Below are 26,128 nucleotides of genomic sequence, written 5' to 3' on the forward strand. Positions count from 1 at the left end.
AGTAAACAATAAGTTTGTTCTTCAAGAAAATTATTGGGCTAACATAAATATCAGTATTGTATTAATTTGAAGTTGATTGTTTACTTGTGACTTTTATAAAAAAATCCATCCATTACATTGTAATGTTCTATTCACCAGTTTTTATCTTTCAACCTGTTACTCTGTCTGCGACTACCGTTGTGTGAAGATCATACGTGAAAGGGGTCCAAGGATCAGTCGACCTACATGGTTAACAAACATACAAAAAAGTTACACTATAGGCAGACTTCAATTTATGATAAGTAATAAAGGCTGTTATAATGTACCTGTAGCAAGGTTACAATGTGGGGAGAGACCAAATTGCTGGCAGGCCAGATTTAATTAATTATAACTTCTGGTTAAGCCAGCTTTGATACTAGATCTTGCATAGATAGATAGATATAGATATAGATATAGATATAGATATAGATATAGATATAGATATAGATATAGATATAGATATAGATATGCAGTGGATTTCTCTCAGTGAGCAGAACAGGTACATTATATAGTTTTAGCACCAAGTGAAGGATCAGTATTTATGTTGAAGGTGCACTGTAGCCAGTACCAGTTCTCCAACACCAGGTGACCTAGGTAGTTGTCTAGGGCCTGCTGAATGGAGAGGATGGCGCTGGCTGAGAGACTGCCACAACATTCAATTTTTAATTAAAAAAAATTAATAAAAATTACATTGTGGTCGGTGGGTGGATCTTTAATAAGAAGCACACACAGCAACAGGAGGGATTTAAACAATGCCACTTGATTTCTCAAATGCGTGAACCAGAGAGCTGTTACCATCCTTTTGGAACATGCAGAATGCTGCCATACATCAGGAGATGAGTTTCCTTCCTTCAAAAGGTATTCATGCCTCAGTGCATGTGTGTGACAGACGAGCATTTTTCATTCAGAAGGTACTCATGTCCTTATGTGTATGTGTGTGCCTGTGTAAAATGCCCTAGTTAGGGATTGCAGGTTAGTTAATTAGCTTGTGCAGGCTCAAGCCTGGTACCTCAGCTACAGAAGACAACAGCCCTAATCCTCTACAAAAACTGCCAGACTGCTCACTTTGTCATTAGAGCTAATTGAAATGTTCTGAAATGAGTAATTTTTGTGTTTTTCTGATTTATACATTTTGTTTCACTACTTAATGGAGAAAAAAAGCTTAAAAACTACAGTGGTGCATTTTCAAGCAATGTAAGTTTCACTGCGTTTTCAAGAAATGTAAGCTTGAAGGGAAGAAGAGTTTACTGTCACTCATGCTAAGTCATTTGTTTTTGTAGCAAACAGCCATCAGTGTTCGTGTTGTCGAATTTGAAAGCAGTGTTAGTAGCACAACAGATAGCATCATTCCTTCATGCTGAAGACTGTGGGTTTTACTCCTACACCGTGCAGATGGATTACTAATACTGCAGTGCACATAAAGGAGGGAGGGTGCAAGTGTTGCACTCCTGAATATACCATCCTTTGGATGAGATTTTAAATTGAGGCCCCATACATCTGTGTTAATGGCAATGGACGGTGCTATATTTTGCACCTACTGGAGCTATCAAAGAGTAGAGAAAAGCCTCCCACTGCCCATGTCAAATAGATGCTTATAAAAACACTACTAGCCTAGTGGGACTAACTTGGTTAACAAAAGGATATTTGAATTACATTTTTTTAATTAAATACATGTCTCTGCCTTAATTTCAAAAGTAAAGACGAAAACAGTACGCACACTGACAATTCTTAGCAGTGTTCATAGTAACCGGGGGGGGGGGGTGAAAGGCCAGTAATGGGACACTAGAATGGCTGAGGGGGGGCCCTCATCCATTCCTCTGCCTGGAACCCAATTTGAACATGATCCAGCTTTGGCTGCAGCTGCTGTCTAGCTTTGTCATTGCAGCATGAGGAAGTCTTCACCACACATTATCTGCTACAATACCTGCTGCTTGTACTGCTTTGTACTCTCATATTCTCTACATTTTATTCAAGCAGATGATCATTTTTGGAGAGGTAAAACCACACTGTTTACTTCTGAAATCTAGCTTCAAAACTAGCTTACTTAATTTTGAGAATTATTTTTATGGGGTATTAGTTTTTATTTGCTAAATTAATATTAGAATTCACTTACTGCATTGACAGTCTGAGAGCATAACTGCACTAATAAACCTCTACTCAATAAGCATGAGATTACCTCATAAAACCAAACTGCACTTTGGACTTTTTCTCCAAGTGATAGTCCATTTTAATTATTTGGAGAAACTGACTGTTTATATTGTACTGCAATGTCTTGAACTTCAGCTATTGGGATATAAACATTGGAATTATTTATGGGGTGTTTGATATGAAGTAGTTACAGATGTACCAAACCTCTGCATGTTATAGTGCTTATTGTATTTACTGAAGCCTTGTACTGGATAATTGGCTTATACCTCATAGTTATGAATGTGTTATTTTAATGGCACTATTTTACAGTAGAGTGAAATTCCAATAATTACTGCATTTGTTTTTGGCCATATACATTCTGCTGTGTACGTTTTATTTACTTGCCTATAACTACAGCTGTGACCATGCATTATATTGTCTTCCCAAAGACAATCCGATAGCTGGTGTAGACTGAAGCTACACAGCTGAAAGTGCTTCCACAAAGTGGGATTTGATTAATCTATTATGCGAAGATTGCACTAATCTTAGACAAAAGTATACGTGATGGGCAAATTCAAAACCTGTAACATTATGCACCATTAGCAGCCCAAAAAAGGGCTTTAGAAACATCTTGCACAAGGATGCCACTGGATATCTGCTAAATTAGCAATAAAAAGTGTTAGCAAAATAGTTCTCCACTTCTCACAGTGTATTTGTATTTTAAGTGTACAAGAAACAGCTACATTATTTACTGACCCAATGAGTGAGTAGAATTAAAAGAAGAAGGAAATGCTATTATAAAGGATGTTGTGGAAGACATGGATGATAACACAGAAGATGATTGCAGAATTAATTATGTTCTTTTCTCTTTTCTGTCAGGGGAGTATAAGGTCAGTATCCACTTCCTGCACACTGTGCCTTCCCTCCCTTCTCTGGGACATTTACCTCATTTTAAATCATTCCTCCCATCACTAGCAGAGTTACCCCCTCTATGCATTTGCTGACTTCAGTAGGACAGTTACCCATCTCTATGCTTTCTCTCCCTTTACTTGGACAGTTACCCCTCTTTATGCCTTCCATCCCTTCACTATGCCAGTTCGCCCTGTCTATGCCTTTGCTCCCTTCATTAGGATAGTAGCTCCTCTCTGTGCCTTTTCTCCCTTCACTAGGACAGTTTCCCCACTGTATGCCTTTCCTCCCTTCTTTGGGACATTTAATTCCCTCCCTTCATATGGACAGTTTTTTCAGTATCTTTGTTCATGTGTCATTGACTCTGAATGGTTGACTATTATCTCATTTCAAGGAGATGCCCACAGATGCTGTCTGTAACACTGCATGTTTGACAGAACAAATATAATAAATATGGGACATTGATATTAAGTTTGAAAGAGACAAGGCTTTCGTCATGATAAGTTTATCAGTAATTGTGCTTGAATTCTATGGCTGTGTTGTTCATATCAAGAGAATACACTAAGACACAATTTAAGTACACGTGCAATGGATTAGGGGTCAGGGAAAAGTTACAAATATATGTAGTCAGACAAGTAGCTGCTAAATATGAAGTGCATGAGATGAAAAATGACACCTCTATATCTGAACCCATGATGCTCTTCTGTGATTCCCCCTTCAGGTGATGGAGGCAACTGATTTTAATGCAGTAGTTTGAGTAGCTTATTGTGTTGTTCATGCATTATACCAAAGGAGAAATTAGGTCATCAAGTAGACTGTGGCAATGGCTGCAGTCTTCTGGGTAATGAATTGATCAATGCTGGTGAAGTTTGGTTTATCAATCAGTCTATGTTACCATTGTCAGCTTGGTTAAAAAACTTTGTGGTTTGTGATCAAAGAACAAGATTCCAGGTACAAAAAAACATAAATGAGGTTTTGACAGGGAAGAGCATCAATAACCTGGAACATCCTCAGAGTAGATAATCGAAATGGTCAGTAGTACTGCAAATTAAGAAGACTCAGCAGTAGTTTTGGACACCTGGTAAAGTTGTTCTGTGCATGGCCCACAGCACATTACATGGATAATATCACTAAGCTGCCTTAGGAATGCTTGGATATTCCCTGAGATGGAGCTTACATATTTGGAAATCTGGGAAAAGGAAGTTCTGTCTTCTCTGATGTGGCTGCTGCCGCCATACCCCCAGAAGTATTCGATACAGACTGAGTTAATGAGAGACTTATGACAATATTTCTACTAATTATATACAAGTTTTGAGAGTGTTGTAAGGCATAAGGCTAGCTTATTGTAAAATATTTAACTGAGCATTATTTCTCTAAAATATGAAACCTGTATCTATTACCTGTATTTTACACAATGATTAGCAATCATGCGTTATCATCATCTGTAATAGTATACATTTGTTTGTGTATCTTGCATTTGATGTAATAAAGCAAAATTCTCACTTGTGCACTAAACCTTTATGTGGGTCTTGTCTCTGTAATGCCTGATAGGTTTAAGAGGTGTAGGTAGCAATATCCCAGAAGGTCACAAGTGGCAAGAATACATCTCCCAGGAAGTACAAAGTTCTTTAAAAGGTTATTACATCCTGTTATGCAATTAACCTAAGAACCATCCAGGGGTCAACAACTAGATCTGAGGACAACTCTAGGATATCCTACAGGGAAGCGCCCAAATGGATGTAGTTCTCCAAAAAGTCATTACAGCCTAATATGCATTCCACCTGGGACCCATCCCTTGGATTAGTAAAGTTGGTCAACACCATTATGCCAACAATCTGCTTTGTATCTCTACATGTAACCCACCTGGGCTCACTCTGGACTCTCTATCTTTCTTTTTCCCCAAAGAAAAGAAAACAAAAATATGTACAACATTTGCAACAACAATGGAATACTGGCAACTTAATACAGATCTTTACTACTAAAGTCACTTTCTATATTTTTTCCAAGATGAGATTTAAAGATATTTATCTAGCAATTACTTCAGTTTGCTTGAAAACTTAACATTAATTCTTTTTTCATTATATCCATTCACTTCTTTCTGACATACAACAGAGGCTAATCCAAGAAACTCACTAAATTCTGGAGGTGAATTATTCATGCAGTTCATAGATACTGCCTTCCTAGCTACAGGTAATAAAGCCTGAACTAGAAGATACTGCAGTGAATCAATATAGTTTGGAAAGGGTGCATTATTAATATTAATGAATCAGAAACACCATCATTATCAGACTACAAAACTTAGCTTAGTAAATCTGTAGAACACTGTACGTAGCTTGGATTACTAAGCATAGTAATGAAACCTAGCTTGGTTTGTTGAGTATAACATTGAAATCTGTAACACAGCATATCTAGCCATGTTACCACAATGTTAGAGCTCCCGTAGTTAAAAGACACCTTGAATTGCTTGTTATTTACAAATGGCTACAGGCACTAAATTGAAACAACTGTTCTCTCATGGCTGTATTGTTGTGAATAAAGATTATAGAAGGGACGCAGTTAATAATCTGTTTAATCTGACTTCCCCGTAGTAAATGGTTTTCTGTTGAAAATAATTAATACTTGCTGTAAATGTATTTTCTGATAAAAATTAATTAAAACTGTTGTAAAAGGTATTTTTGTATGGGAAATAATTAGATCTGTTTACTACACAGAATATGGCATACCACAAACGCAAAGTACTTTTAAGGCAAATACCTGTTTTTAACGGTTAACTTTAATGCGATGGACAGATTTTGGTAATGGTGTCTGTTTTGTATATAGAAAGACATAAATGATTTTTCTCAAATTAAGAAACACATAGTTCAACCCTATAAGGATCATATCCACGATCAAGGTTAAAGAAAAGTGTCTAACATGGAAACTACATTTTAAAGATGCCTATGTAAAATGAGAACTACACAGTTGTAATTACTGTTAAACGCTAGTTATGCTGCTATAGGCTGTCACAACACTGTATGTAAGAAACTGTTTAAGGCAAACGTTCATGGAGTTTTTGACACAGTATCAATGTTTTAATTGTTTTTAATGAAATCATGTTTATGAACAAACCATAGACATATGGGTTTTTGCTCCAATAATGTCATCAGTGTGTTTAATTTGAGAATTCATACATGGCAATATACTAGTATTTTACATAAATCTAGCTGCTTGAAGCTACCTCTATTAATAATTTTGAATTGTCTGCTCCATTTTTCTTTTAGAAAGCCCTGCACCTAAAAGGACACTAGCTATCCCAGCCAAACCTCACCCTCGACAGGCTGAACTACATAAAATATCCAAAAAAGTACGAACAACCTCAAAAACAAACAGTCAAAGGAAATCCAGGATGAAAGCAAGCACCTCCAAAGGTTGTTTTCCACTCAATTTAATATTGCACAAACGTAAACAGCCAACATACAAAACGATTAAAGCCACATAAACGCTCTTGACATAAAATTGCGTTTTCGTCCTCTCTCAAATCAGGACTTCATCAGATAATCATTCAAACATTTAATTAATGCTTAAATACTGCTCCCTTTTCAAAATGCACCTATAATTTAAAGTGCATTAGTTAACACCGAATCAAATGTTGGTCCCTCATGAATATTTAATTGGACTTCATATTTGGTTCCATACGAAGTAAAACAATTTTTTACATTGGTTATATTCACAATTTAATGTATAAACTTTGTTTGTACTACATTTTTAATAAATAAATATTACTGCAATATATTTAAAAAGTTTTAAAAAAGTTTTAAAATCCATTTAAGAGTTTTTTCCAAGTGCTAAAAATAAATCAGTGTGTTTAGAATTTCCTATTAAAACAAAGGTAGATATCTATCTAAATGCTGCCATCTTCTGGCCATTTAGATTATAACAAGAAATTCATATCTCTGCAGCTCTCAATTTTAATACTGGGGTTAAGGAGGTATGATCATTTAATCCTGGTACCCTTGTGGCATCTAATTTGATTTGCCACCATAACTCCTTATAACCCAATCTTGTTATAATTTAAATGGCCAGAAGATGGCAGCATTTAGATAGATATTTACCTTTGTTTTAATAGGAAATTCTAAACACACTGATTTATTTTTAGCACTTGAAAAAAACTCTTAAATGAATTTTAAAACTTTTTTAAAACTTTTTAAATATATATGTAGTAATATTTATTTATTAAGAACGGAGTACAAACAAAGTTTATACATTAAATTGTGAATATAATCAATGTAAAAAATTGTTTTACTTCGTATGGAACCAAATATGAAGTCCAATTAAATATTCATGAGGGACCAACATTTGATTCGGTGTTAACTAATGCACTTTAAATTATAGGTGCATTTTGAAAAGGGAGCAGTATTTAAGCATTAATTAAATGTTTGAATGATTATCTGATGAAGTCCTGATTTGAGAGAGGACGAAAACGCAATTTTATGTCAAGAGCGTTTATATGGCTTTAATCATTTTGTATGTTGGCTGTTTACGTTTGTGCAATATTAAATCGAGTGGAAAACAACCTTTGGAGGTGCTTGCTTTCATCCTGGATTTCCTTTGACTGTTTGTTTTTGAACTACATAAAAGGTGACTGGGCTGCCTACAGCATCTGTGGGTGACCAAAACAGCTGAATTTTCCAGTTGCACCAAACTATGTATGTCCAGCTCTCTAACAACACATATATATAATCCTTTCACTCTAAGAGACTTTCTTGTTAGGTCTAACTTTTACCTACTTAACCACTGTGCTTTCCCTTATACTGTATACTTACCCAGCTGCCTCTCTTGTAACTGTTTTAGCCCAGTACCTGTACTGCTCCCCCCCTCTTGGCCCATACTGCAAACATCTCTCCCTACCTCTCCTATTGCTGCATATTCTTTCCGCAGTACATACCCATACATTTCTTTGGTCCATCTATAGAACTGCAAACTTAAGCTTACAGACATTTATAGTAGGACTTTTAGCCCAGATAAAAATGAAACATTTAAAGTGCATGTGAGGCTTTAATGTCTTTCTCACCTGCAGTGCTGCTATAACTTTTTGGAGATTGTTTTTTTTTTGCTGCTATTTTTCTGCTGCTTGTCTGTTTTCAAGCCTAGGCTCTGACCCGCTCCGTTCACCCTCCGCTTTGCTCCAGGCTCACTTTGCTCCCCTACCCTACCCCCATTCCCACCCACCCACCCTCGTTAAATTTATCTCTATCCAAAACCCCACCCTCTCTCACCATCATCCAATCAACTCTTTCCACCATCAGCAAACTGAAAGTCCCACCCTATCAACCACACCCACATAACTCCTCAATCATCATGTCCCCTCCATTCCACACTTATCAGCACTTATTTAGTATCATTCCCTGCATACTCCACAGCTTAACACTAATCCTACTAATACAAAACATATCCATACATGCAACCATATACCCCCCCCACCAACCACTTGCAGCACAAAAACTCTTCCCATAAAATTGAGCAAACTTACTCAAACATCTCTCCCTCTCTACTAGCAGCTAATACCATTACCTCAGACAGATTAAAACTACTACCACCTACCCCCAAATTTAAATTATGTCTAGTACTACATTACAAGCCCATCCCAGATAAACAACAATCTGACACCATATTTTATCTACTCCACACATTAATACAATGTGGAGATATCCATTCAAATCCAGGCCCAATCAATATTCATACATCCACTGCCAGCCAAGCTGACCAAATGTTTCCCCACACCCATACATCTACCACCAGGCTAGCTAATCTCACATCTCAACACACACTTCACCTAATGACAATAAATATACGCAGCATTTGCAATAAAACTACTGAATTCTATGCCTGGCTAGCTGCCCACACCCCAAACATTATTGCAGTAAAAGAAACATGGCTAAAACCACACATTGCTGACACTGAAATTCTCCCTCCAGGATATAATATAATTCATTCAGACAGACTTCATAAAAAGGGTGGCGGTGTAGCATTAATCTATCAAAACTCATTACAAATAACCTATGCAAAATCTATCCCCACTTTTGGTAACCTTGAGCTACTACTCACATCCATTCACATAAATAGGAACAAACAAATATGCATAGCAGTAATTTATATTCCCCCAGGCTACAATGCACATATACTTGAAAACTTTTTATCTTGGCTAAATCAGAATATACTGCATGAAACCATAATTCTAGGAGACACCAATATTAATTGGTTAAACTTAAACTCCCCCTCTCCAGTAAACAGCATAAACCTTCACAACTATACCCAACTCATCACTACTCCCACTCATGGTCTAACAACAGACTCTGGATCAGCCCTAGACTGGATACTTGTAACACATCCTCAAAACTACTCTAACTCAGGCACCCTACCAAACACATTAAGTGACCACCTCCCAGCATATACCTATAGAACTCACTCTCATGCAGTCAAAGTGCACTCATATAAAACCTTCAGGAACCTTGCCCACATTGACCAGGATATATTTATAAGTATACTAAACTCTCAAATCTGGAACCCATTAAAAATACTCCCCTTAGATGAAGCTGTTGACTATTTCAACAAACTCTTTTTAAATACTTTCAGTAGCCTAGCTCCTATGCGTACTAAATGAACCAAAATTAACCATGCCCCCTAGTTAACAAAACTAGCCAAACAAACTATGTTTCTTAGAAACAAAGCATGGAAAATATAGCTGAGAGACAGAACACAACAAAATGAACTCCACTACAAACAACTTCGTAACAAATCAAAAAAGCTAGTAATACAAGAAAAAAAGATTATTTATCTGCTAAACTAACCACCTCATATAACAATCCCAAAAAAAATTGGAAGTCTGTCTCCTCTCTATTTAACCCAGGCACCATCCAAATCCCATCCCCTGCACCAGGAAAAAGTCCACAAGAAATCTCCCAAGATTCTAATACCCACTTCATCTCTACCATCCAGAAGCTACACAAAGACTGCCCATCCAGCTCAAACATACACTTCCCACCTCCAACAGAACCCCCCCTTCCCTGCAGATTACTCCACTACACAACCAGACAACTCCTTCACTATTCAACCTGTACCCACCTGTCTGATTTTGAAATTTCTAAAGCAACTCCAACCTTGCTCACTGTCTGCAGATAATCTTCCCCCAGAATACCTACAAATAGCAGCTAGCTCAATAGCATATCCAGTTACCATTCTCATAAATCGCTCTCTCTCTCTCTGAATCGTACGTTCCTCTCCTATGGAAAAAATCCATCATTACCCCACTACACAAAGGGAGAAACTCCCATGATCTTTCTTACTACCACCTTATCTCTATACTCTCCCAACTATCCAAAATCTTGGAAAAATGTGTTCACTCACAACTACTTAAACACCTCTCAAATAATGCTCTTCTATCCCCTACCCAACACAGTTTCTGGCCAGGGCATAGCACCATTACTGCCCTATTATTTTTCACAGACTCTGTCAACAAAGCCTTAGATGCAGGCCATCCTACTTTAGTAATCTTACTAGACCTATCTAATGCTTTCGACACAGTGTCACACACTAAGCTAGTAAATGAACTATCAACACTAGGTTGCTCCCCAAAATCCCTCAGCTGGTTTACCTCTTACCTACAGAACAGGGAATGATCAGTAAGATGGTTACATGCACAATCCCATTACCATCCTAACAATATAAGAGTACCACAAGGATCCATTTTAGGTCCACTACTGTTCAAAATCTTCATCAATGATCTGCACAAAGCCCCCCTAATCCAGAATGTCATCCAATACGCTGATGATTCAACACTGATATCCATCTGTAAACATTTCTCACATCGCCTCACAGTTACACAACAGGCCTTTACTTCTATCAAATCATGGCTTATTGGTACACAACTTATGCTAAACCCCAAAAACTAAACTTTTACTTTTTTCCACAAAAAACACCCAACATTGACTTCAAAATCCTTGCTAAAGATGGCACAGAAATAGAACTAGTAAAAAGAGCCAAACTATTAGCTATAACAATAGATGATAAACTCACATACGAACTACACATCCTAACTGCAATAAAGAAAACCCATTTCAAACTAGGCAAACTATATCACCACAAACTCTACCTGGATAAATATACCAAAATAAAACTAGTCAATACCCTACTCATCCCCTCCCTTCTATATGGTAGTGCCATTTTTACTAATCTGCACACAACCCTTTGTAATAAATTACAATCCTGTTACAGCAAAATAGCCAAATTCATCTCCAGGAAACCACACCATTCTCATCAGTGCCATGCCATCACCGAGCTAAGATGGCTAGAGTTTTCCCACCATCTACAATACACCCAATTAGCCTTAGCCCACAAACTAATTTCTAAACCAAATGACTGCCCTGCCCTCAACTCAATCCTGCAAACATACACCCCTACTAGAACACTAAGATCTTCCTGTAAACTAATGCTTACTGTAACTAAACCAAACAAAAGAGCAGGACAATGTCTGTTCTCCCATACCATAGCTAGGCTATGGAATAACCTTCCATCTGAAATAACCCAAATTGACCACTCAAAAACTTTTAAAGTAACCCTAAAAACACATTATCTAGACAATCCATCCTGCACCTGCCTTAGGAACAAACCTCTTTAAACAGTATGTTTCCCCAAATACTTGTTGTTGTTGTGTCTTTCGGCTTTTCCCATTTAGACAAATTTTTTGCAAAATCCAGGGCCGGATTCACGAAACCTCTGTGTAAGACATAATATGTCTTACTCGGAGGCTGCAGTTGAACAGTATAATGTCAGGATTCCATGAATATTCATGAGGGCACGCTGACTCATCCATAACTCTTACACAGACTGAGTAGGCAAGCAGGGGGCGTGTCCGACTGCCGAGCAGTCTAAAAGTCCATGCCCCTGCAACGTTTTAAAAAGCATAATGTCAACAGACAAGAGCGAGTCCGCTCAAATGTACATGCACCCAGCACCACACTCCCTGACACTGTAAACCCCCATCAGAGTTATAAAATGGAAAAAAAGTATTTTTTTTTAAATCCACAACATAGCTGCCCGTATTTGTGCTTGTTTGCGTGGGTGTGCCCATTGCTTAACCACAGTTAGCAATTGTGACATTGAAGAGCATATAAGAACTCCTTGTGCAAATTAATCCAAATAGCAATAGCATAATGGTAGAGCGTATGCACAAAGAGAAGGCATTCATGGTTTGAGTCCCAGCACTCCCCTTCTTATTTATGTTTTAAATCAGTATTTGAAATAATACCAGACAAATATGATTAAAATGTTATTAAAAGCAGTGACATGGCCAATGTATCAGCGAACAAAATATATATTTTTAAAAGACCCAGATATATAATAGCCTGCCGTTAAGCAACATTTTACACAGCTAAACAGAGGTGCCCATAGTTTAATAGTGCTATATCCATCTAAACAGAGGTGCCCATAGTTTAATAGCGCTCTATCCAGCTAAACAGAGTTGCCCATAGTGTAATAGCACTTTACCCAGCTAAACAGAGTTGCCCATAGTATAATAGTTCTTTACCCAGTGCAATAGAGTTGCCCAACATTTAAAAACGCTTTACCCAGCGCAATGTGTTTGCGCGGACGTGCGCGCCACGCCAACCAGGGCACCATAGGGCACAGGGGAGCAACGTAAAGCTAAGTTGCTTAAATGCAGCCACACCCCTTAGCCTGTCTAGACAGTATTAAAATAAAAGAATGACAAGGTTTGAACGCAGGACTCTTTGCATCATAATCAAAGTACAGAACCACTAAGCCATGACCACATAGGGGAAGCAGCCACCATTAACATACATATACTTACGAATGTTAGTTTAACCATTATTAAGCAAGTCTGCAGTCAGCCGAGAATTTTACAAAACGGCCAATCAGAAGTGTGGGAAATGTGGCATATTTAAGCCCCATATGCAGGAATACTCACCATAACTGATTGTGGCACACATTTCCAGTCAGAATGGCAGGTGTAGGAGAGGGATCACGCTTCCGAGCACAACGTTGGGGCATTGAGGAGTCAAAATATATGGTTTGGCTCCTTGTCCACCATCACAAGTCTAGACTCCTGCAGGGCCAGTTCCAAGGGACAGAGTACAAGGCAGAGGCATGGAACCGGTTAGCTCGTGACTTCTACAGTGCCACAGGTGTTCCCCAGACTGGTGAGCAGGTCCGGCACCACCATGCAGACCTGAAGAGACGAAAGCAGGACCACCTGAACCAGTGGATACAGGAGGCCCGTGGGATGCAGGATGCCCCACAACTGAGTAAGTAGCCAAGGAATGCAGTATGTAAGAATTGATAATGGAGTACGTATAACGGATAGGTATGTTTCAATATCCCTTCATTTACTTCACAGCTGCAGGTGACCGTGTCTCGAATCAGCAAGCCTATACTGATAGGCTGCTAAGGTTGTGCCACCAGGCAGGTTAGTGATTATGCTGCATGTATTGTTATATAAAATATTAATTGAGAGCATGAAAGAATGTGTTGTAGTCCAATAAAACAGCCATAGAATTGCCTGAATAAGTCCTCTGCATGTACTGCCAGATAAAAACATCAGAGAGTCAGAAAAAGAGTGTAGTAACCCATTAAGAAAGGTAACATGTTTGGAATAATATCTCTGTAGGCACTTTCATATAACATAAGTGAGTGAGCCTGAAAAAAGATTGTTCTAACCTATTAATAAAGGTATAATGTGTGTTGAACATGACTGCCATAAACAACATTAAATCAAATAAAGGAGTGAGCCTGTGCAAAAGTGTGCAATGTCATTAATAAAGGTCTAAAACCTAGAGTGTGTCTGTGTCATACAGTCTGAAATGTTGTTGTATCCTTGCATTATACAAAAAGTACTGTTTGAAAATGTGCTGGCAACCCAGAGTTATGCAGTCCCATATAAAGTGGGTGATGGAAGTGCTAGTAGCTGTGAAACCTATATACAGTCCAAAATAGTAATTTACTGCCTGGCATGAATAAGTAAACCTGGCACATGTGTAGCATGTAATTATTCACCAGAAATGTGAGTGTGTATCAAGAAATGCAGGGTTCTGTACAAATCAAAGTGAATATGTCATGTGAAAACATCCCAGATATGTAGATAAAGAAATATAAATGCAAACAGGAAATATGTAGCAGTAACATCAGCAGCCTGGACAGTTAATGTCAGATATAGGTCAGGCATATATTGAACTAGCCAAACCCATGACACAACCTAATGTATGGTGGGAAGTGTAATAATACAGGTAGGGGAGATACACTTGCAGTCACTGGGAATGTAGTGTAGACTAAAAGGTCATTATAAGATGTTAACCGATGTTTTCTCTCCACCCTAACATATGTGCATAAACTATGCAATTCCACACCTCAATGGGTATGTGTAAACTTAAATATTTGTTGGGACGTATGTCCTATTGTTTTATAAATATTTGCATTGATGTTGATGCATGTGCCGTGTTCAAACACCACGTTCATGGTGGCCTGTTGCTACCAAACATCCTTGAATGCTGTTGGAATATCCACTGTTGTTCAATATATGCATGTGTTATGCTTGCTGTTCAACTGTTGGAACCTTGGTGTTTTGGGTTAATGGGAATATTACTGCATGCTGTTACAACTAATCTGGAATGCTGTTGTTTATGTTATAATTAAATACACCTAACCACAGAACGTATGGGAAGGTTGGTCCCAGCTGACCCTCCTGTCCTACCTCAGTTGGCGAGTGCACCTGGCACCAGTGGCTCTGGTGCCCAGCCTGGGCTCCACTCCTCTGTTGGTCCTGTGCCACCTTCGGGAGGAAGCGCTGCAGGAGATGGGGCTCATCCCCCTGTGCAAGCGTGGGTGGAGGAGGGCCACCTGTCACCCTTGCTAGGGTCTGCACTGTGGTGCGTAGGGAGATCAAGCATTCAGTCACTGATCCCCTATGCCAGCTCGAGGCGAGAGTGGCACATCTCACGGGTGAGCCTGCCCCTCCTACTCAGCCCCCAGCACACCCACCATTGGGGCTGGGAAGGTGCAGTGGTGACTGTCCATGGGTAGGGATCTCAGTTCCACTGTTACCATCTGTGGGCTCATGGGCTTGCGATTTCCAAACATCCTTCCCCGTCAATTGTGTTCACCCACCCCATGTGTCAAGCTCCACCCCTGTATGCATCTTGTTTGTCTTGTCTGTTTACCTCCCCAACCTACCTCCCCAAATATACCTACTTCCTCTACGTCACATACCACTCTCACCTGAAAAAAAAATTAAAAAAAAGGGCAATCTGTACCCACAAAAAAATTATGCCCCATACATAGCTGCCCAATTCGCACACATGTCTGCTGGACATGTAAACTGATAATTCTAATTGGCAGTACAACATATTTTGTTATACTCACCCCTCTTTCAGGGGTGGAAGGTTTCAAATTTCACACCAAATTCCAAACATATGCACAGCCGTTGCTGGTAAAGAAATGGGCAGCTATGGACCTTCCCTACACCCATCCTGCACATCCCGAGCTGGTTTCCCCTACTGTCTTTCCCTCTTTGTGCCCCCTTTTTCACCACTTTCCTATCTCTCCATTTTCTTTTCTTTAAAAAAAATTAGCGCGGGGTTAGCGGGAGTAAGCACTTTTAAGCAGTAGTTAGCGGGGGTGTGCGAGTGTGAGCTTGTGTGTGCTTAGCTAAGCATCACACAAACCCGCACAAACCCGCTTACAACTGCTTAAAAGTGCCTTAGTCACTCTGTATGACAAGGCCCTTGTACTGCTCAGCAGCAAAATAAAAAACCTTGTCAGTCTCGAACCCGGGACCTTGGACTTAAGAGTCTGCATGAAGTACCACTACACCACAGCAGATATACAATAACTTAGTGCTGAAAGCAATTTATCATGCATTACCATGAGTGAATGTAAAGGGAAAATAGCAATGGCATAACACAAATCTTGTTCTGTGGGCCTTAACCAGCAGGTGTTGTTGAATTGCATGACATGACTGTGAAAAGAGAATCAGCCATGCTAGTAGGGAATAAGATTACAGTAGCAGTTTACAAGCCCACACAGTATCAGGGCAGGATAAAAACTGGCATATTTGCATAGGTCACAGGCCAGAACTCCCAACAGTGACTGCTCTACAGTGATGACCCTGATTTGTAAACAAATGTTAGCTGTGCCCCTCTGACTCCCTGTGAAATGTACTAACAGTAGGCAGAAAGGTGTTGAATCTCACTTAATAACAAATGTTAATAAGTGAGAGTAGACACCGCTTGCACGTCAGAAAAGGTGTAGTAATAGAAATGCTCTGAATCACCCAAAGTCTGAACTGCAAAATGTCTGAACTATATGACAGGTGTATCCCAGTTATATGTACCTTTCCCTGAGGCTGTTCAAATATATAACTGAGAGTATCTGAGGCCTGGAAGAGTCAGAAACACACAGGCATATCAGCTTGTCTGCTGTTACACACTCTGCAAATAGCTGTAGAATGAATCCCACAAGCATGCCCTTATGTAGAAGTACAACACAGAAATAGCAAAGGATGTAGCCATGTACTGCTAGCAAGCACGTGTGACAATGCCATTGTTCAGGTGCTGAAAAGACTGCTGTGGTGCACAGTCAAAGAATACTAGACTGACCTCTGTCTACCATCTGGATATGTCCACAGGTGGGAGCTACTCAGACAGACTACAAGCCTTCATAGACTTACAGGTACACAGCAACTCTGCATGTTCAGTAAGATAAACATCACACGATAATAAATAATGCACACTGCAGTTTGCACCCTTACCCAAAGGTACTATATACCCATGTAGTCAGGCACAACCAAGGGTGTAGGTAGGAAATACACAGTACAGAAATATGTCCAGTCGTCCTGAGCAGACTGTGCTAATGCCAACACAAACCACAAACTGTTCAGATGTGAGTAACGTACTAATGACAGTATAGCAGTTCACAAACAGTGCATGTGCACGATATTCATGATTGGTAGTACAACATACTTAGATGTCCTCACCACTCTCTCAGGGGTGGAAAGTTTCAAATATCCCACCTAATGTATTGCATATGCACAGCTGTTGCTGGTAAAGATATGGGTAGCTATGGACCTTCTCCACACCCATCGTGTACATCCCAAGCTAGTTTCCCTACTGTCTTCCCCTCTTTGAGCACCCTTTATCACCACATTCCTATCTCCCCATTTACTTTACTGTCAAAGACATGAGCGCGGGGGTTAGCGGGAGTGAGCACTTGTAAACAGTAGTAAGCGGGTTTGCACCAGTGTGTGCATGTGTGCGCCTAGCTTAGCATTGCTAAGATATGATAAGCTACGCCAAGCTTAGCTTACTATTGCTAACATAAAATAAGCTAAGCTAAGCTTAGCTTAGTATTGCTAAAATACACTAAGCTAAGCTAAGCGGTACTTAGCATTGCTAAGTGCAGCGCAAATCCGTGCCAACTCGCTTACAACTGCTTAAAAGTGCCTTTGTCACTCTGTATGACAAGGCCCTTGTATTGCTCAGCAGAAAATAAAAAACCCTTGTCAGTCTCAAACCCCATACCTTGGACACACCAGTCTGCATGATGCACCACTAAGCCACAGCAGATACACAATAACTTGGTGCAGAAAGAAATATAACATGCATTACAAGGAGATAATGTAAAGGGAAAATAGGAAAGCCATAGGAATACATTGCAATAAAGAAATATAACATGCATTACAAGGAGTGAATGTAAAGGGAAAATATGAAATCCATAGGAATACATTGCAATAACTACTGTTGTATGCCAGTTAATTCCCTGATTCCAAAAGAAAGTACATACTCCCATGTATCCAGTGTTAGCATTAGGAGGTGTGAGTAAACTTACACACTGAGAAGAGTGTACTGGAAGAAGCAACAGTCAGGTTCCAGTACAACATGCATTTCACTGGCTACAACACAGCTTCAGATATGAGACATATACCAACCCTCTGACTGACACAACTGTGTCCACAGCAAACAAGCAAGGTCCCCACCTTGCAAAACTGAAAGGCCTATGCCTACCTAACCTATCATTTTATAGCAGTGTCCTGAAATCACAGTGAGAACTGCAATTACCACACAGCAGGCTGCATGCAATTACTAAATGGTGGGCACCAATTGGTGCAGAGGCCATCACATGCACATGTGCAGATACCTACAAAAGCAGCCTGTACTTGCTGTCCACACAATATCATTGCAGCAACTGGAGAGAGAGAGAGCGAGAGAGGCAGACAGACAGACAGACAAAAACAAACAAACAGAGGCAGTTGGAGACCAACCCAATAAATAACAACAAACATAGGCAGTTGGAGACACCAACCCCCCCCCCAAAAAAAAAAAACAAAAACAGAGGTGTTTGGAGACACCAACCAAAACAAAAAAAAACAAACACAGGCAGTGGAAGACACCAACCTAAACAAATAAAAAAAAACATCAACAGGTACAACAGACTGAGGTGAGAAATACAAAGGTAAGGTATGTAACACAGATGTATTTGCTGGCATCCGAATGATGTGTCTGAAGGGTACTCTACATTCTGTGAACACTCCTTATGTGGTAGCAGTCTGTATCTATATGTATATGCAGATGTGCATAGGGCAAGGGACATACTGCAACTGTTAGTGAAGGCTGGACATATATATGTATTTGAAGGTTGCTATGTGCACATATCTATGTAGGTTGTAGTGTGTGGCATTGAAAACAGCAAGCAGTGCAGGTATATGTCATATGGTGGTTAAACGCTGTGGGACTGAATTACAGCCAATGAGGTCTGCTATGACTATACAGCCTGAGGACATCGAAATGCATTCTGCACAACACTGTGCAATATTATTACATAAGTGTATGTCTCACAACTGTTCCATAATTGATATTCCCACCATGAAAGGTGGGCAGTATATGTGCATATATGTGCATGTATATGTACAGCAGTGGCATATATATATATATATATATATCTGTAGTGAGAGAGGGAGACACAGGGTCAGACGTATTGCAACAGGTGCCTGATGACCAAGGCATGGACTGAACACCAGTGTTGATACTGCAGTGCCATACCCCATTCCAAAACACTTTACCCACTAACTACCAGATAGGTGGTTGCCTGACTAACACTGAAGGTGTCAGAAAGGAACATGGGACACAGGTGGACAGTAGCCTCCCCTTTGATATTCACAGTGCCACACTAGTCTTGTAATCTGTCTGCGTGGTACGTGTAATCAAAAACGATGTGTCATGTACGGAAATATAGGTGAGTGTTCCCCTGTACTCATCACAATGCCCCATGTGGTATGTACCTGACATGACAACTACAGCAAGTGGAAAGACCACAGACATACCTCACAAAGGGTAATACTGCCCTGAAACACATACCCTATGCAGACTGACTCACATAACCACAGCTACAGTGTGTTGTATACCAGCCACCCAGAGGTTACCTCTGCCAAACATACAGAGGTATGCCACACCCATAGCAGTCAGACAACTACCATGTTAATATCTCACAATCCCACCAGGCTACACAGCCTAGGTCCCTAGTCCCCGCAACCTCACTAAGCACATGCTGGAGGGATAGGCTCCTATTGGCAAATATGCCATACTGTGGAGTAAACCACCCAGCAAAAAAAAAAAAAAAAAAAAATTTTCGACTAATTTTTAACTTTTGCTCTGTCCTATAAATTCTTGCAGTGTATTGTAAATTTGCATTTTCAATGTTCTTACTGTGTCTACATTCTATTGTAAATATGCATTTTAAAATGTTCTTACTGTGTGTACTTTCTATTGTAAATTTGAATTTGCAGTGTCTTACTTTGTTTTCTTGCTGTTTGTATTATGTTTTGTATTCTTCTTAAACATTGTATTGGTTGTACTGCCTTTGGAGCTTTTCTCCCCGGGCCTCCACTGAAAATGGGTTCTTCTTTGCCTAGTGGACATCCCCGGTAATCAAACTGAAATAAAATAAAAATAAATAAATAAATGAACAAACAAGGATCCTCAGTAGCAGATGTCAGACATACCCCTGATGATTGTCTGGGGGATAGGTAACATGCCCTGGGAATCATCTCTGTGTATCCGGTTGACAGGAGGATGTGAAATCTAATTACATGTGTGTCACAGGCCAGGGTAGCATATGGCTAGGCTGCTGTAGGCCCCAGGGACAATAGTATATTACCTACATATGACACAATGCACACAGACATGTACACAGTGCAATACCTGCTATGTGAGGTGGAATGAGTGTGACAGTGAATGTGTGCAAGGTCTGTGACAGTGTGATACCTAAGTGTGAGGTTGTTTCTGTCATAGTTGTTTGTGTCCTAAGTGTGAGGCCAAAGAAAGATGTGTCAGTTATTGGGATGCAGACATAGTAGGATGGTATATGTTGTGACATAGTTCCTTGTGTACGACTGTGGTTTCCCATCATAGGCTGAAGCAATACATGAATGCTCAGGAAGTGGTACTGCTGGTGAATCCAGCCGACATTTGAACTGTTGTACCACCTGAAGCTGTTGGCCTAAACAGCACAGTATGGTGTATGTTCACATTCCCTGATAACACTGTCTTGTGTGTTTCCTGTAGTCTACACAGATTGCATTCCTCAGGCATAGGTATCTGTAGGTAGGGGCACACAGTACTGTAAGGTACATAGCAAATGCTCATCTGTGTTAGCATACATTTGTGTGTTGTATGAATGTCTGATGTGTGTGTAATGATGCCTGTACCATGTGTGATGCAGGGTTTGCATGTGTACCTAGTAACATGTATACTCTGTTACAGCAGTATGCCAACTATATTAACAACTGTGCACATATGTTAGGTAGGGGTATGGCATCAACGACTAGGGTGGGTTACTGGTTATACTGTAACTGTACTTCACATTCATTGCAATGGATGACATATTTCTGCATGCATTAGCTTGATATGTACCCCCCTGGCAAGGCTGTGCATTGGATCCCAAACAGTGAGCCAAGTACTGGTGTATAATGGTGTGTCATATGGAGTGTGGCAGGCACTATCAGCCAGTTGTGGGCTGAGCACTGATATGTGGTATTGAATGTGTGTATCCTCTGACAGACGAACATATGCTATATATGGCAGTTAACTGATATCTGTACTGTATAATGTTAAGTGTGCCACATGACTTGCTCACACATATTGTTTACTTGTCTTCCAGGCTTATGGCTCATGACAGGAACCCCTGCTACACAGCTTCAGAGGAACAGGAAATCCACCACAGCCTGGTTCAGCACTATACCCTGCTGTTTTCAAGGGCCAGCCAGCACCAGCAGGAGCGTACTGCACTGTGGCAAGAACTTGTTCGTCGGGTAAATGACATAGGCATGCATAACTGGACATATGAGCAGGTACGCCATCACTGCAGTGATTTAATTAGACATGTCCAGCAGTGTGCGCAGACAACAGCTTGCCACAGGTGGTGGGGTGGCCATACATCCCCCCTCACCAGAGTGGAGGAACTGCTGCTAAGTGTGGTGGCTCCTGGCCTACAGCAACAACAACATCACACATGTGTCGTCATAGAGGCTGGAGCCACCCAGCATGGTGACATGGAGCGTGCAGGTAACATGCCCTAGCTGTAGACTACTGTTACCTGTATTGTTAGATTATGCATGTGTGAGATGTGTACTGTGTTTAGCAGTTGTGCTGCCTATTGTGTGCAATACTGATAATTTGAATAGTATCTGTACACCTATGCTTGTTGTTCTACTGTAGTTTAGCACACTCACAGTAGCAATGCCACAGTTGTGGCCACTGACAAACTGTGTCATATTCTTGCAGGTCCCTCTGGTGTGACAGCAAGGCAGACGTTACATGCTGGTGAGTGTGTTATCACTTTAAACTTGGTATTAAACTGTGCATATCATAGGTGAGGTGTAGGCCATGTACACATAACACACCTACGCATAATGCATGCTGTGCATGTTTACTTTGAGATATGAAACATCTCATTAATTTCAGTAGCTGCCTCAATCACATGCAATGCACAGAGCATCAGACACAAATGTGGCAACACTGTACTGCACATAGGATAGGCATAGTTGACACACATGTACACAACATAACACGTTTGTCATACGCACTACACCTCAACATGCTACACATAGTGTAACCGGACACCCGCTGCCAGGTCACACTTCAATATCCCACATGTCATCCACACACCACACATACTATACCTGAGGGGTAGGGGCCTAGCATAGGGCTGTGCAACACTCCTCAACACATAACACAGTCATGTTAGGCAATGCTCCCTATTGGACACCTCACACACCCTTGTGCAACGTGGCTGTGTAATTGTGAACTTAGCCACAGCACTGCGGTTCAGGTACAGCATGCTAGGCGGTGGTCTAGCACACTTTAGTGGCCTTGAGTGACCACATGATGCATGATGATGATAGCTAATGGTACTACACCCCATACTGTTACAAGGGCCATATCCAGGATTGGTATCCCATCACGTATACATGCACCACTCATCCTGCATTTGTACATAGCATGCATGTGCTACACCTGTGTCCACAGTTATCTGCTACAGACACAGACACTGCAATCAGACATGGAAATCCATGTGACACAGAGATAACACATGCAGCCATGGTATGTATACCTGTGTGTGATGGTGCACAGGACATTGCAGAGCTTATAATACTTGCACAGAAATGTTGTGTCCTTGTACACATTGTGTTCCACGGTGCAGGCAATCACTGAACATGTACACACATGCACCACAGTCATGTACACTGTCATTAACTATGGCTGTCTACACTCACACTACATGGACTTGATCAACACTTATTCTGCATGCTGACACGTGTGCGTGACTGTTTGCCTTGTGATACTGTCACCCACCTTCAACCAGTATTGAGTATGATTTGGATTTCTGTTGTGTGTGTGTATCTGCTGTAGTGAGGAGTGTGCCTGTGTGCCTGTGTTCATGTGTTCATGTGTGCATGTGTGCATGTGTGCATGTGCAGACTGTAACGTGTGTTTCCTGTCTTCCTCTCACAGGTGCTGAGGTAGGGCTTGGTGAAAGCAGCAGGTGACCTGAAGCCACTGCCATGGATAGTGGTGATGATGACACATGTATTTTGGCACAGGGAGATTTGACAGGGTCTGTCATTGGTCCACCAATCGACAGTACACAGCGTTCAACCCCATCTATGTGCACACTCATACTGCCATTACATCCCTCACCACCAATGGCCATAGGGGAGGGACAGCATACAGTTGGCATTGACCAGGAGAGCGTGGTACCCATGGCATGTGCATCCCCTCACAGCTGCCATAGCCGTAGACCCGGAATGGTACCACATAGGCGGACGTCCAGGGGTTCTTGGGGGAGCACCACTGGATGTATTGCCCCTGGCAGGCGTGCCCTCACAGGTCTTATGATGACCACTATGTTCCAGGCTGTAATGCAGGCTCAGGCATGTATGGAACGGTAAACCAGGCAGAGACTTAGGGCGCAGAGGGGACATAACACCGCTATCAATGACAGCATCCATGACCTTGCCGGTGCCATCCAGACATACACAGAGGTCATTGATAGACGTTGGGGGGAGACAATAGATGCCCCCACAACATGTCTTCCTCAAGCCAGGACCATGCGGGACAGTTGCGACATTGACACAGATGCATGCCAGCAACAGCAACAGCTGGCAGTGGTCGCGGATGGCCCACAGCTCACAGCCGCTCCCGTAGTGGCAGTACCAGCCCCAGCAATGCTGGGGCTGGCCTGTCCATTGTCCATCCTGGTAGACCACGTGCACATGGCTCTGGCCAGTCCCAGCAGGGACATGGGTCCAGTCATCATACCTCTGCCTCTGATGACAGTACCCAGTCAGGGTTGGTACCTGATACCGTCTGTAGCACCCCTGCCAGGCACAGGTACTGTGTCCATGGCCGGAGACAGTTATCTGTACAGCCAAGCAGGTACAGTCTGTGGCTGCCCCACAAACCACCGTATATGGCAGCCACATGATGGAGCTGTGTGCATGCAGACACACACATTAAGCAAACAACTAGGGCTCAGACATACACACACACATTACATCAACATTGGCCCATGCTGTACTGTTGTCCCACACACACACACACACACACACACACACACACACACACACACACACACACAGACATGTCGATTGGATGGGTCAATGTCAGGCTCTGGCAAACAACAAAACGCCCTGTGCATATGATGATACCTGTACTGCCTCCTGTCATCTGCATTATCGACGGAGGGACAGGCTAACATGGTGCTGATGCACAGGGTGACACTGTAGCAGTGTAGCAATAATAGCGAGTTGTCAACAAGGAAGTCTAACTACATCCTTGTAGGTATATCTGAGCAGACATTATGCATCAAAGCTCTGATTGTCAATGTAGCATTGTTTACACCACTGTTAGGTCTGAGTATGTATTATCCACCCATGTGCCACTTGTCTGATGTGTGATGTGTTGCCAGCATGTGTTAGCGAGTGGACAGTACGTGTGTGATGTGTGCAGTACAGATTAGCAAGTGTACATCTGTGAACATGATGGGTGCGCACTGTCTGGATGTACGTGCATAGTGGACACATGGGATGTGTGGCATACCCTGTCATACACATTATTAACATCCCATTGCATCTTTCAATGGCCAGTATGCATTCTACTACAGTTATGTACTAACATGGGTAGACGTGTGTGTGACATGGGTTGACAATATGCTGCGGGTGATACCGTTAATATCAGTCAATGATATGCAGTCTGGTAGTATACCAGAAGTATATCATGAAGGGATTCACATCCAGATCAGGAGAGGTCATTGTACCCCTGTACTCTTCACTTATCAGACCAATGATTGAGTACAACGCCCCATTCGGAATGTACCTTACCCGACACCTGCAGCAGTTGGAAGGACCCCAAAAGTTCCTCACCAAAAGGATAAAGGGGCTCAAACATATGTCATACACTGCCCGACTGAAGAAACTCCAGCTCTATTCAGTTGCATACCGTCTGCTCAGAGGTGATCTGTGCCTGACATACAAGGCCATGTCCAACCCGGAATTAATGGACATGCTCCACCTCAAAAAATCCAAATCCACCAGAGCCACTAGAGCAAGAGACTTAAACCTCAACACGGATATAAATAGGACATGCTGGAGGGACAGATTCATCACCCAGAGACTCCCTACACTATGGAACAGAATCCCAGTCCATGTGAGGCAGAGCCCCTCACTGACTCTGTTCAAGAGAAATCTTGACGAGTGGATGGGAGATCATAGGTTTACCCCGGGAATCATCTCTGTGTCACTGCTGGACAGAGGCACAGCAAACTAATGGGTATAGTACTCTCATCCTAAGGGGTGGTGAAAGCCACACACACTCTGGCTAGGCTTATAAATGCCCTAGGGCAGATAGCCTAGTATGAACCTATGAACCTATGAACCTATGAACACAACCTCAACAACATGACTATAAGCAATCATTGGATGATGTCCTGACAAATGACACACAGTCGTAGGGAACCCAGTATCAATTGGATCCTTCCAGTGCTACACTATAACACTAACCAGTGATGATGACCGCCACCCATTACTGTGACCACACCTGTGTGTCATACAGCCCCCTTAGGTACATGCAGAAACACTAATGATGTGTCCATCCAAATCTGGGAATGCATGGAATGGCCTACAATGCATTCCCTGGATGGGACGCATATCTTACACAAGGGTATCTTACACACAGATACCTGTTGCATGATACATGCTGTATAGCAGTAAGACAACTATGGCATAGTCATCCTCATGTACTATACATACTATCCCGTCAGTACCACACCAGTGGTAGCCCTCAACATGTATGTCGGGTACCATTGTGTACATACAGACCCATGTTATGTCATGTGTCCTTTGGTATCCACATATTCATAGGTATTGTGGAGTCCGAAGGTGTATCACAGACATTAGAGGCCTGAATGCATATCCACAAGGCAGTCGTACACCTATAAAGACTGTCCATTCTTGGCAGACTTTGTTGTGTATAACCAT

Source organism: Protopterus annectens, chromosome 2.part0 (genome assembly GCF_019279795.1).
Source record: "Protopterus annectens isolate FY-2018-M chromosome 2.part0, PAN1.0, whole genome shotgun sequence".
Taxonomy (NCBI): Eukaryota; Metazoa; Chordata; order Ceratodontiformes; family Protopteridae; genus Protopterus; species Protopterus annectens.